Source organism: Chiloscyllium punctatum, chromosome 25 (assembly GCF_047496795.1).
Source record: "Chiloscyllium punctatum isolate Juve2018m chromosome 25, sChiPun1.3, whole genome shotgun sequence".
Classification (NCBI taxonomy): Eukaryota; Metazoa; Chordata; class Chondrichthyes; order Orectolobiformes; family Hemiscylliidae; genus Chiloscyllium; species Chiloscyllium punctatum.
This window is the reverse complement of record NC_092763.1, coordinates 35,832,652-35,846,834: the sequence shown is the minus strand read 5'-3', so window position 1 is coordinate 35,846,834 and position 14,183 is coordinate 35,832,652. Positions and strand designations below refer to the sequence as shown.

At 40.2% G+C, this 14,183-nt stretch overlaps 1 protein-coding gene across 9 annotated transcripts in view; it reads right to left on the bottom strand.

Moving 5' to 3' along the window:
* Nucleotides 1-14,183, bottom strand: part of klf8 (Kruppel like factor 8) — a 185,492-nt gene that overhangs the window by 98,293 nt on the left and 73,016 nt on the right. The window contains exon 1 of one of the 9 annotated variants that reach the window (XM_072595041.1): nucleotides 5,830-5,945. The exons of the other annotated variants lie outside the window; for them this stretch is intronic. The gene's annotated coding sequence lies outside the window, so the exon portion shown is untranslated. Of the gene's footprint in view, nucleotides 1-5,829; nucleotides 5,946-14,183 lie in introns of those variants that run through there. 9 annotated transcript variants of the gene reach the window in all.

The window sequence follows — 14,183 nt, the reverse complement described above, 5'->3', positions numbered from 1 at the left end:
AATACTTTCCTTGCACATCTTATTGAAACCTTGCCTGTCACATTAATCCATTCCACCCCATCCCCAACTATCCAAACATCAGAAACAAAATATTACATCAGGTCACCCTTAGCTTCCAACACTGTAGCAAAAACAATCCAAATTTGTCCAACTTCTCCTCATACTCTAAACCAGGCAACATACTGGTAAACTGTTTTTGCACCCCCTCCAAAGCCTTTACATTCTTCCTATAGTGTGGCCACCAGAATGTTACACAATACTCTCAATATGGCCTAACTAAAGTTTTATACAGTTGCAACATGACTCACCAACTTTTATATTTAATGTCCCAACTGATGAAAGCAAGCATATTATATGCTGCCTTAACTGTAACACTAACCCTAACCCTATCACAAGTTTCTTCAGAATGCCTGATTTTTTCCCACAAGCCAAAAATGTGCAGGTTAGGTGAATTGGCCAAGCTAAATTGCCCATAGTGTTGAGAGATGTGTAGGTTAGGTCATTATACAGGGGTAAATATAGGATAATAGGGTAGGGGAATGTTTCTGGGTGGGTTACTCTTCAGAAGGTCGGTGTGGACTTGTTGGGCTGGAGGGCCAGTTTCCACATTGTAGGGGGCTCTAAGTTCTAACTATGGACTAGTCCCCTAAGATCCTTCTGTATATCAATGCTCCCAAGGTTCCTACCAATTCCAATAGACTTTCCTCTTGTATTCAATTCCTAAAATGGATCACTCCAGACATGCTGATTAAATGCCATTTCTCTCAATTTTCCAACTGATCTATATCTTTTGACAACCTTCCTTTCTGTCCACAACTTCACCAACTTTCATATCACTCTCAAATGTACTATTCAGAACATCTACACTTTCATCCAACAAACAGAGGTCCTACCACTGATCCTTTTGGTCACAGAACTCCAGTCAGGAAAACACTTCTCTACAAATACCCTCTGTCTTCCATAACCAAGCCAAGTTTAAATCCAACTTAGTCAACTCACTGTGGATCCAATGTATCTAGACCAGTCTACATGAGGGACCCTGTCAAACGATTTAGTAAAGTCTATTTCGACTAAATCCATTGCGCTACCCTAACCAATTCATATTGTCACTTCCTCAAAAAACTCAATCAAATTTGAGACAAAACTTCCCCCACACAAAGCCACGCTGACTGTCCCTCATAAGTTTACTCTTTCCCAAATGTGAGTAAATCCTATCCCTAAGTATCTTTTCCAATAATTTTCCTATCAATGATGTAAGGGTCACTGAACTACAATTTCCTGGACTATCACTGGTGCCTTTCCTACACAAATGAACATGGAGTATGCGCCACGTCTGTACTGATCTGTGGCTGGGAGCCATGCCCTTGCTCTCAAAAACAACAGCCCTCCCTACAAACTGCAGCTTATGGAACCCTTTCCATTCTGACCTAGGCCACCGTACTGTTCTGGCCCTCTGTGGAGTTTTGTTGGAGCAACAGTAGGCACTGCCTCCCTGGTCAGCAGAGTACTGCCAGCTGTTGATTGGCCAGAAGGCCTGAGTGCATGGAATTTCCATCCCAGGGAAGGCTTGTGAGTGGCATCGAAAGTATTCAAGAGGCAGGATACCAGAGGCCCTTGCTGGAGAAAGCATGGCAGGTCACTTGCCAGCTCTTCAGCCAGCAAACAAGACTTCTAATGCCTCCAAACAATTCTGCCATAGGCACTGCTCTTTCCAAACTGGGTTACGTTGGACCTAAACAACACTGGAGATAAGGGAGAGAGACTGCATGTTTAGTCATTGGTGATAATTCTGAGATATGAAATAAAAATATCAAAGATTAAAATTTAATGGTTTGGATGTTAATTTTCCTATGTATTGGTTACAATAGACTAAAAGCTCAATGATTACACGAATCACGGTCTCTGTTATTACTTTTGAAGTGCTAAGTTTGAGCCAACATTGTGCTCTAACAGGAAGCTGAAAACGAAAATGCATTGTTTTAAAATGCTGTATTTATGAATTTTTCTTATGGACTCAGCAGTTCAGGTTCTATAACACTCCTGACAGTCACTGCCTTCCAAATCACTATCTCAACAAAACTGATCAGGTTGAAGACTATGTAATACTGTTGGATCTCCTGAAATTAAGTTAGGAAGCCCTGTAACTAGGTTTCACCCTGTTGACATTGGTGAAAAATATATTAGGAAGGTGACAACTCAAAGAAAAGCTCACCCTTTCCAATCTCAAACTCAACTTATCAGCAGCTCAATGATAGAGATCCAGGTTATCGTACTCTGTCTCACAATCTTGGTTAGGCACAAAGACCAAGACAATATGCCCAAGGTTAAGAGACCATAACAGACTTCTCAATCTCTACAATTCAATTATATCAGACATATTTAGTAGGGAATACATTCCTTCTGCAATACACAAGCCAGTGAAACTTTTGGCACATAATTGCTTGACAATGTGTAAACTGTACTGCAATGTGACTGATCCTACAATAAACATGACGATGAAACAACTTTGAGACATGGTCCAGAAGGGTGATGCAGCGAGACCCCACCCAAACTCAACATTTTAAGCAGTCTGGAATCACTTTCTGGAAGCACACACAACCTACAAACTGAAGAAGGAAGTCAGTCTAAAGCCACTAATTATTACACTCCTCGTGCTCCACAAAAGACTCTGCCTGAGCTCTAATATGATATTTCCTTGATACTCTAACTCAGTTAGCTTTTGCAACAGTCACGGAATTATCTAGATCCCAGAATACTGTTGCTAGCATGTTCATATTATGGTAACTCGCTCCACAAATACCCATATATCTTGCCATAAACATCCATGTTTATTTCTTAAAGTACCAACAATAGCAATTGGGATAAAAAATATATGCTGGTCTAGCCAGCGACACCCACGTCTTGTGATTGAGCTTTTAAAAAGTGCCTTAATCTGGTCCACTCAAATTAGACAGCTAGCAAAACCTAAAATGTTACTTCCTGGAAGAAAATGTCCTTCCTCAGTGCTAAATTATTTCTAAACAGATTTAGTTGCCTTTTCATACTACTTCTCAAACTTTTACATTTTGAGATATGACTATTTTAGTTCTGCAGTCAATAAGGGGGCAAGCTATTTTAAACCAGTTAATGTGCAAGGAGACAGTTTTAATTTATGGCCTAATTGTAAATGATTCGTTAAGGTACAAATGATCATAATATATTTGAACTTTATGTTAGGTTAAAAGTTAGGAATGTGGGTCTGAAACCAGTGTGTCTTAAACTTAAATAAAGACAATTGCAATGATATGGAGAGGCAGTCAGCAAGTATAGAATGAAGAAAGTATTTTTAAAAAATTAAAACAAAGATAGCAGACACTTAAGGAGGTATTTCCTAATTCTCAAGAAGCCAATATTTCATTGAACTGGATGCCATAAACACAGAAAGGTGAACCTAGAGCCTTCACTTATACTTCATTTTCCTTCTTGCTATCGTTATTGCTAGGTAATTCATTAAGATAAGTAAACAGTTAGATTGAATAGCTTAGTAGTAATCTAACAGTAGAGGTGACAGCTGAAAAGCTGGTCCTTCAATTCATCAACTTTACATCCATTTTTGAAATCCTTTGTTCAGACCAACTTCTGTTTGATTGTGAACTGGCAGTAAGTGAGGATCTGGAACCAGTCTCCAATATGTTTCACAACAATTCAAATTCTGTCTGATTTTGAATTTATGGTCCACATAGACATGACCAACCCAAGTCAAGGTTTGGTCTAAAACAGGCTGATGTTAGTTGAGGTAACAATTAGGACACTACCATTAAACTCAATCACATCTCAATGCCTAAGATTTATGTGATGAGTCATGGTGTTGTACAGGGTAGAGGACAAACTTGAAGGTTCTAATTACTGTAATTCCATTTTTTGTCCCCACATTCAACAGATGTAAGTGTCACTTGCTCGACTGCATTTGTTGCCCATCGCTAATTGTCCTGGAGATGATGTTGGTGAGCTGCTTTCTTAAACCTCTGCAGCCCTTGGAGTGTACGGACACCCCAATGCTGTTAGGAAGGAAGTTCTAGGATTTTGACCCAGTGACAGTGAAAGAATGGTAATGGATTTCCAAGTCTGGATGAGTGATTTGGAGGGGAACTTACAGATGATGTTATCCTATGGTGAACAGTGTGAATGCCGAAGGTAATGAATGTGGCGCCAAATAAGCAGCCTGTTTTGTTCTGGATACGTTTGTGAGTCTGACATCAATGGTGGGTAAGTTGTCGGAGGCAATTCTGAAAGATAGGATCTCCATGCATTTGGAGACACAAGGACTGTTTAGGAATAGTCAACATGGTTTTGTTAGAGAGAAATCATGTTTCACAAACTTGATTGGTGTTTTTTGAGAAAGTAACCAAAAAAATGAGGGCAGAGCGGTAAACTTGTTTACATAATTTTAGTAAAGCCTTTGACAAGGTTCTGCAAGGTAGACTAATTAGTAAAGTTTGATCACATGAGATTCAGGGGGAGTTGCCAATTGGAATACAAAGTTGGCTTGACAGTAGATGACAGAGGCTAGTATAGAGGGTTAATGTTTGGAGTGGAGGCCTGTGATCAGCGATATTCCACAGGGATCAGGACAAGATGCACTGTTGTCTGTCATTTATATCAACAATCTGGATGAGAATATAGGAGGCATGATTAGCAAATTTGCAGACGACGCCAAAATTAGTAGCATAGTGGACTGCGAAGGCTAAGATTATAAGCAGATCTTGATCAACTGGGTCAATGGGTTGAGGAGTTGCAAATGGAGTTTAATTTGGATAAATGTGAGGTATTGCATTTTGGTAAAACAAACAAGGGCAGGACTTATACAATTAATGGTAGGGCTCTGGGTAGTGCTGTTACTGAGACCTAGGGGTTCAAGAGTGTAATTCTTTGAAATTTGCATCACAGGTAGACAGGGTGGTTAAGAAGGTGCGTGTCTTCATTGCTCAAATCTTTCAGTACAAGAATTGGGACATCATATTGTGGTAGTATAGAACAATGGTGAGGTCTTTTCTGGAATACTGTGTGCAGTTCTGTACACCCGGCTATAGGGAAGTTTTCATTACACTGGAGAGGGTTCAGAAGAGATTTACCAGGATGTTGCCAGAAATGGAGGGTTGGAGTTATAAAAGTAGGCTGGATAGGCTGAGACTTTTGCAATTGGAACATAAGAAGTTGAGGGGTGACCTCAAAGAGACTTATAAAATCATGAAGAGGATAGATAAGGTGGATAGCAAGGGTATTTTTTCCTAGAGTGAAGGTGTTCAAAACTAGGGGACATATTAATGTGAGAAAAGGAAGTTTTAAAAAAGACACGAGGAACAAATTTTTTTTTAAACACAGTGTGGTTCTTGTGTGGAATGAACTGCCACAGGAAGTGGTGGATGCTGGTACAATTACAACATTTAAAAGACATTTGGATAATTGCATGAACAGGAAGGGTGTGGAGGGATATGGGCCAAATGCAGGCAAGTGGAACTAGCTCAATTTGGGAACATGACCAGCATAGACTAGTTGAGACTGAAGGGTCTGTTTCCTTGCTGCATGACTCAAATGTCAAGCTTCTTTTTGTTATTGGAACTGCACTCACCAAGGCACTTTGGGGCTTCCAGCACACATTATTTGTGCCTTGCAGATGATGGACAGGTTTTGGCAAGTCAGGAGGTGAGTTACTTGCTTCAGGTTTTCTAGCTTCTATCTCATTCTTCAGCAGGCCGTATTCATATGGCTGATCCAGTTTAGTTTTTAGTCAATGATAATTTGCACAAGGTTGTTAGTGAAGGATTCAGAATATCGAAAGGCAACAGTTACCTAATCTTGGAGATGGTCATTGATGCCACATGGGTGCTAGGCAAAACTACTTGGCATTTATCAAGCTGATCTTGGTTATTGTCCAGGTCTTGCTGCATTTCAGTGTGAGCGGTTTCAAGACCTGAGGAGTCACAAATGTTGAACAACATGCAATAATCAGCAAACATTCCCACTTCTGACATCATGAAGAATAGAGGGCCATCGAAGCAACTGAAGATGATTCATTTTAGACATTAATCTGAGGAACTCCGACAGGAATGTCCTGGGATGGAGATGATTGCCCTTCAACAAACACAATCATCACCTTGTGCGCCAGGTAGGACTCCATCCAGTTGAGAGTTTCCCTGATCCCCAGTGATACCAGTTTTGCATGAGGTCTTTGATGCCACACTCAGTCAAATGCAGCCTTGCCACTAGGGGTAGTCACACTTGATTCATCTCTGGAATTCAGGTTATGCCCATGGTGGGACCACGCCGATAAGAATATCAGGAGTGAAGTGCCCTGATCTCATTTCAGGGTATGTAGATTTTGTAGGACATACCAACATTGACCTTAACAGAGTCTTCAAACTACAGCAATTAGTGGAAACAAACAAAGAGCAATCACAATCAAAAGCTGATTTTCTACCACAACACAAAACCAGAAGCCGCCATTTTATAACTGGAGTTCTCTAACAGAATCTAATAAAAATTCAGACAGTCTGAATCTGTTTCCTGACAAATTCTGCACTGTCCTTGGCACTACATGGGCACATTGTTGACCTTTATGGTGCCAACCAATGAGCAAAAACAATCTCATCTTGCACATTGCACGGATACACGACTAAATCCTCCAAAAGCTGACACGCTTCATAGAGATGTACAGTATGGAAGCAAATCCTTCGGTCCAATTTGTCCATGTCGACCAGATACCCCAACCCAATCTAGTCCCACCTGCCAGTACCTGGCCCATATCCCTCCAAACCCTTCCTATTCATATACCCATCCAGATGCCTTTTAAATGCTGTAATTGTAAAAACCTGCACCACATCCTCTGGCAGCTCATTCCATGCATGTACCACCCTCTGTGAAAAAGTTGCCCCCTAGGTCTCTTTTATATCTTTACCCCTCACCCTCAACCTATGCCCTCTAGTTCTGACTCCCCCATCCCAGGAAAGAGACTTTACATTATAAATTGAAATCACTCAGAAGACCCAAATTCTCAAAAATGACACAAGAACACAAATAGCATAAATAAAACAGCATGAATAGCATCCAAAGATTCATCACATTGCCATATGCTTGCATATATAGAAATATATGGATATAGGACACAGCAAATTGCTGCTGCAGCTATGATTCACCAATTTATTATATAAATTACTCCTTTCTATTGCCGTGTGAAAATTAAAGGGTAATTAAGCCCCTCTTTTTCAAACACTCCAACTGCAATGCAGAGCAAAAGGATAAACTCAGTCATAGCCATTTTCCTGCAGGATTACGTATGCAGCAAAATCTCTTGGGGAATGGGGATGCAGAGGGGAGGTTGCAAGGAGAAAGGGCGGTTTCACTTCAACATCAAACCATACCATAATAGTTACGTCACTACTTCAAATCTAGTCAAATCCAAAAAAAAACTGATCAGCACTCTCAGCCTCCCCCTTTGTTTGAAGTTCTGTTGCAGTCCCAGGCGAGAGTAGATCCCCAACTGTTTTAAGTTAAACTGCAAAAGTACAATGTCAAATGAACAAAATATATCAACTCCAACTGAAATAATGCACTCAGGACTTATGAGCCATATCACAATACAACATAGTTGACTGCTTTCATCCTAGTCTATTTTGAGTAAATTGCTAATATTTTATTACTTTGAATATTATTTCAAGAAGAAAATCGAGATACATTCTTTGGAAAACAAAATTAACATAGAAGCAAATCATGCTCCCTGTTTATTTGTATGTTGTAGCATCATGTTTTGTCTTCCCTCACAAACCCAAGAAAAAACAAATTCAACTAATCTCCCTCAACATTAGTTCAACAGTCAAATGATCAGTTATCAGTATTAATTTATGGCCTAAGCCAGAAACTGCTTTTGTAATCAGAAGGCTACATTAGTGAATTATCCATTACCAAATCTCACATCTCTACTACCTGGAAGATAATGGGTGGAAAGAATGGATGAGGAACTTTAATAACATACGAATTGATCTCCTATGGCATTGACTCAGCAAAAAAAAAACAAGTGTAGAATTCAGGTAGAACAAGATTACACAACAAAGAATAATTGGGAATAAAAACAACAAATTTTGAAGATACTCTACAGATCCAGCAACATCTTCAGAGAGAAACAGTTAACATTTCCGGTCCAAAGGCTTGAACTGGGAATGTTAACCCTGTTTCTGTCTCCGTAGATATTGCTAAACCTGAATTTCTCCAACATTTGCTGTTTTCATTTTAGATTTCCAGCATCTTAAGTATTCAGCTTTTATTTGAAGGAATCATTGCGCTGAAGATCCCTTTCACTCATGCATTCGACTTTTCCTTATCTAATAGCTGGATTTGATTTTTAATACATATACATTTTAAAAGCAAGCAAACGGATCCAAAACTGTTCAGAGTCTGAAAATTTCTCTGCAGTTCAGGCCAAGGTCTAAACAAAAAAGAAGCAAGGCACTACAGTGCAGAACAGTAAAAGATATGCAGTATCACATTCACACAGGCAACTTCCGTTATCAAAGTGGAAGTAGGAATAAGAATATAGAATATAAAAAAAGGTGAATTTAAAAAAATTTCAAGATGTCATAATCCACTGTTATTCATACAGTGGAGTCTGACTGGAAGATCCTAAAGTCAGAAAGCTTTCTCTGCTCCAACTCTTCTGAATGCATCAACCAACCTCTGATTATGGTCTACAGATGTCAGCAGGTTTCAAATTGACCATTCTTCATGTACAAGCCTAAACATGATGATCAATGAAGAGCACCCAATTGTTATAAAGAAGGTTTTTCTGTACAGATGTATACACATCACTGAAGAAAGTAAGTATGTTTGCTTCAGATTTCACCCTATGTCATAGTTAAATATTGTGCTTGGAATATTTTATATTTCTGTTGAGAAGATACACAGAAGAAAATTGTTAACCGTTTACAGCTCACTATATCTAATATACAGCAATCATTATATTAGCAACACTTCACTGGTCAAAAGAATTATTTGATTAGACAGTGTTTCAAGTGTCTGAAGACTGCATTGATTTTTAAAAATCATACTTCTCTCCATTTTCAAATTGGTTGTCCCATAACTTTTGCAACATTTGAAAACAATATCTTCACAAAAAGCTTTACTTAAAAAGAAATTCAAGATTTAGTATTTATGTTGTAGAGTACAAGACGACAGACAATAGTAAACTTCTATAGACGTTAATTTAGAAACTGTGAAGTACCGAGTATTTTCTTTTTTTAAATGATTAGACATTGCAACCATTTTTGGGGACCTTACTATAAAATAGGAGTCAATATAACCAAATGGATTCATGAAGATGACACCAGGGACACAGTTATTTGAATATCCATTGCACCAGTGCAATGGATTGAATGCCTACATTCCATGATGTTACTATGAGACTTTATTTAGACTTTCCTTCTAAGAACTAGACTTTTGTATCAATGAAAGCTGCAAGGATATTTGTAGTATGTTAAAAATTTTTAAAAGGGTTACAATATAGTAAATTGGGGAAAACTAGTTACGGACTCACTAGCTGGGGAAGTAATGTGTGAATATTAGACAAGGAAATGGAATATTCAAACACTGAGATTAAATTTTAGTCTTGGGAATGAAATCAAGTGGATAATTCTATTCAACTCAGTAACAATGAGCCCTATCACTATTTTCCGTGAAGCAAATTCTATGATTTATTTTGTTGTTCTATTTCCTGCTTTCTACCCTTAAAGAACATTGGCTCATCCCACAGACCAATTCCGCAGGTGGTAACCATCCTCAAATGCCTTGTCCATATAAGGAAGTGAAGACAGTACATACCTCAGCCACACACTCTTAATTCAAACTTACTGCAATCACACAGCTCTTCCCCAAGGCTTTTCCCCTGCCTGGCTTATGTTAAATACCTACAAGGATGAAAACTTTTTATCACTGAAGAGTCTTAAAGCTATTTGATATCCAATAACCTGCTCTGAAAATTCTGACAATTGTGACAAGGACCACCATTACAGATGAGACCATAGAGATAACAACCAATAACATAAATCAAACAAAAAGTTAATCCAGGGAGGAATTAAGGACTGCAACTGGTGGAGATCAGAGTTGAGTGTGAGGTTCTGGAAAAGCACAGCAGGTGAGGCAGCATCCAAGGAGCAGGAGAATCTATGTTTTGAGCATAAGCCCTTCATCAGGAATGAGGTTTGTGTGCCACGGGAGGCTGAAAGATAAATGGGAAAGTGATGGGGTCGGGGAGGAGGGGGGGAATGGCAAAGGGAGCTGAGAATACGATGGGTAGATGAAGGTGAGGGAGAAGCTGACAGGTCAGAGAGGAGGGTGGAGCAAATATATGGGAAAGGTGATGGATAGGTCAGGAGGGCGGTGCCAAGTTGGAGGCGTAGGACTAGGATAATATGGGGGGAGGGAAACTGGTGAAATCCACATTGATCCCATGTGGTTGCAGGGCGTAAAGACGGTATATGAGGCAACCTTCCACTAGGCGTCCGGTGATAAGGACTTGGCGATGGAGGAAGCCCAAGACCTGTATGTACTTGGCAGAATTGGAGGGGGGGGTTGAAGTGTTCAGCCATAGGGCAGTGAGTTTGGTTGGTGCAGTTCAGAAATGTTCTGAAACAATCCACAAGTAGGTGTCCTGTCTCCCCGACGTACAGGAGACCACATTGGGTGCAACGGATACAGAGATGACATTGGTGGAGGTACAGGTAAACGCACGCTTGATTTGGAGGGATCCTTCGCAGCCTTGGATGGAGGGGAGGGGAGTGGTGTGGGCACAGGTTTTGCACTTCCTGGGGTGGCAGGGAAAGGTGCTGGGAGTGGGCTAGTGTGGGGGGAGGGGGTGGATCTGATGAGGGAGCGGCAGAGGGAATGGTCTCTCTGGAATGCTTATAGGGGTGGGGTCAATCCACCCTATTTCCCAATGGTAATAGAGTCTTGCCAAAAAAATTCTAGGATCTGGAACTACATCCATGTCTAAAACTAATCAGCTCCTCCATGACAACAACTTATCATTGAATCAGTATTTTTTGATAAGTATTGTTTGCTGACAAACAGACACAAGCCTATCTTCAGTGGCAGAGGCAATAAATATGAACAGGTAACTTTGATTCTCTGGCTTTCACTGCCGAGCCTCGTCTTGACCCAATCCAACGTTCACACATTTAATAAAGATGGTCATTAAATAAAAGGAATATAAAAATGCTCAAAACCAGAAAATGCTAAAAATGTTCAGCCAGACAGGTAGAATCTATGGAGAGAGAAAGAGAATTAACGTTTCAGAGGATGACCTTTCTTCCGTAATTGAGCTAAAACAATGAATGGAATCTTCCCATCCTGGAGGAAGTAAGGTGGCTGTGGGGGTCTTGAAAAGGAAATGCATTGTCATTAGGAACAACATGTGACACCTTCCCACCTCTGCACAAGTATATTCTAGGCAGGAAGATACACAGTCATCTCCACTTACGATCCTAACTGGGGCAATTAACAACCACCTGAGCTCCACTTAAGGGTCTCTTCAAACCTGGCCTACAATTATTTGTTGCTCCAGGTTGGACAACTGACACAGGTGGTCTACCTGAAACTGTGCAGGCTGTACGTTAGTTAGAAGGGGCAGCTGATAACGATCTACAATACGTCTTGTATGAAAAAAGGACATGGGAAAGGGTGTGAAAGTGCTAACATCAACAATTCCTACCTTTGTATCTGACCTCAAAGGACACCCCACACCACCCATTGCCCACCCCCTCAACACCCTACACTTCAGCCCCATGAGAGAATCTAACCTGAACCCAATACTCTTTGCGTATTCCCTGGAAATTACTCTTTCATCCCCTGATTGGCCAGCAACCCCAACCAGGCAAGATCTTGTATCCCAGGGTCCCCAGCCAGGTGAAAGGCTGCTCAATGTCATCATTAAGTGGCCAATAGGCTCACAAACAGGAAAGCCTTCCTTCTAAGAGTGAGCGTGGATGCCACTGTGCAAGCTGCAAGACTACCCCAACCTCAGGTTTCTGCCCATAAACTTTGCTCCCTCTCCACAGGTACTGCCTGATCTGAATATTTCCAGCATTTATATTTTCAATTTCTGGCACCCTCAGTTTCTTGAATAGAAAAATGCTTTTTATTTTCTCCTCTTTATGCAGGGGTACCTCAGCCTAGCTATACTGCTCTACTTACTCTCTGATTGAGGCAGTAAGGGACAGAGCATGGAGACTTTCTGTCTGTAGCTCAGTAAAACACAACAGACTTAACAGCATTAAGGCAGCATTTCAATACAACATTTTGGGTGAAACACTGAATGCATCATAACAAAACAGAGAAATTAGACACAATAATCCATTTGCAAAGAACTAGATTTGCCGAGATTTGGCTAGAGGAATGTTGAGGGCTTGCACTATAAGCTTCCCCACCAGCTGGTTTGAAGTCTGGAGTGACATACCAAATCCAGCAGCTCGGTGTTACCTGTCAGGCCAAGCCCAAACTGCAACTTTGCTACCAGCAGAGATGGCATCAGGTAGCCCGCTCACTAGCAGTCCAATTAAGGTCCTCAAGTGGGATTTAACTGGCAGCAGGTTTCTCTGTGTGGGTTGATGGAAGGCAATCCCCATTTAATGGACTCTCTGAGCCAATTAGAGTATACATGAGAAAGGTTACTCTCAACCTGCACTAGTCCCACCTTCGAGCACTTGGCCCAACTAAAATGGAAAAAAGGAAAATATTTATATAAACATGCACAAAAGGAATTAAATTGTCTGTCCACCTAGATTGCATTTATTCATTTTGGAAAAAAAAGGAAACTCACAAAGGGGCACTATTATAAACATTGAATAATTCATTAGAAAAATGTGTATTGCTATTAGATTTACAAAAAACTAATATTTATCTTTAATTAAAGAGAGAAGGACAGAACAACCCACTCAACAGCACAGGTAGAAAAAATAATGAAATCCTTGCCACAGGAAGACATAGACAAATATGAAGAAACAAAAAAATAATAAGGTAAGTCAATATGGACCTAAAAAGTCTCCCAGAATATTGAATTCTTTGAAGGAGGTAATAGAGAGAAAACAAGGGTAATGTAGCAGATGGAATATTGATAGATTTCCAATAGCCTATGACATGTCACCACATCCTGGACTAATGTACAAGGTCTGAACATATTGAGTCAAGAACAAGAGGGGGAAAGATATAAAGCTGAATCTGGAGGTGAAGGGTAGCTATTGGATTGACTGGGGTTGTAAATAGAGTCACAGAATCTACATTGACAAATGTTATTCTAAATCTATACTTTCCATCACTTGGCCAACCTTCAAGTACTCAAAGAACTTTTTTTTAAAAAGGTCCTGAGGTTTCCTGCATCAACTACCCTCCCAAGCAACATATTGTAGATTCCAACAATTCTCAGAGAAAAAAAATCTTTCCTCAAATTTCCACACTTCCACGTTAAAATTATTTGCCTTTGGTAGTGATCCTTCAACTAAGGGGAACAGCTGCTTCATATCCATCCTGCTCCTCAATCTTATATACCTCTGTCAAGTCCACCTCAACCTTCTCTGATTTAATGAAAACAACTCAAACTTATCTAGTCTCTCCTCTTAGCAGGCGTGCTCAATTCCAAGCAACATCCTGGTAAATGTCCTCTGCACCTCCACCAGTATAATCACATCCTTTCTATAATGAGGTGACTAAAACTGCACACAGTACTTCAGCTGTGGCCTAATCAAAGTCCTGTATACCTCCAACATAACCTCTCTGCTCTTGCAATCTATGCTACAATTGACAAAGGCAATAGGTCCATATGCCTTAACTACTCTACTAACTTGCCCTGGCATGTTGAGGGATCTAAGGGATCTATGGACAAGCACACCAAGATTCCACTGCTCCTTTGAGCTTCCTAGTTTCCTGCCATTCAGCGAGTATTCCCTTGTCTTGTTTCTTCTTCCAAAGTGCATCACCTAACATTTATCAGGGTTAAGTTCCATCAGCCATTAATTTGCCCATTAGATCATTCCATTGATGTCCTCCTGTAATCTAACACCTTCTTTCTCATCGTCAACCACCTAGCCATCTGATCTGACAATGACCAATGCTAGGACCACGGATTTTCTCAATTTATTTCAATAATTTAAACTTTGGAATCAAAA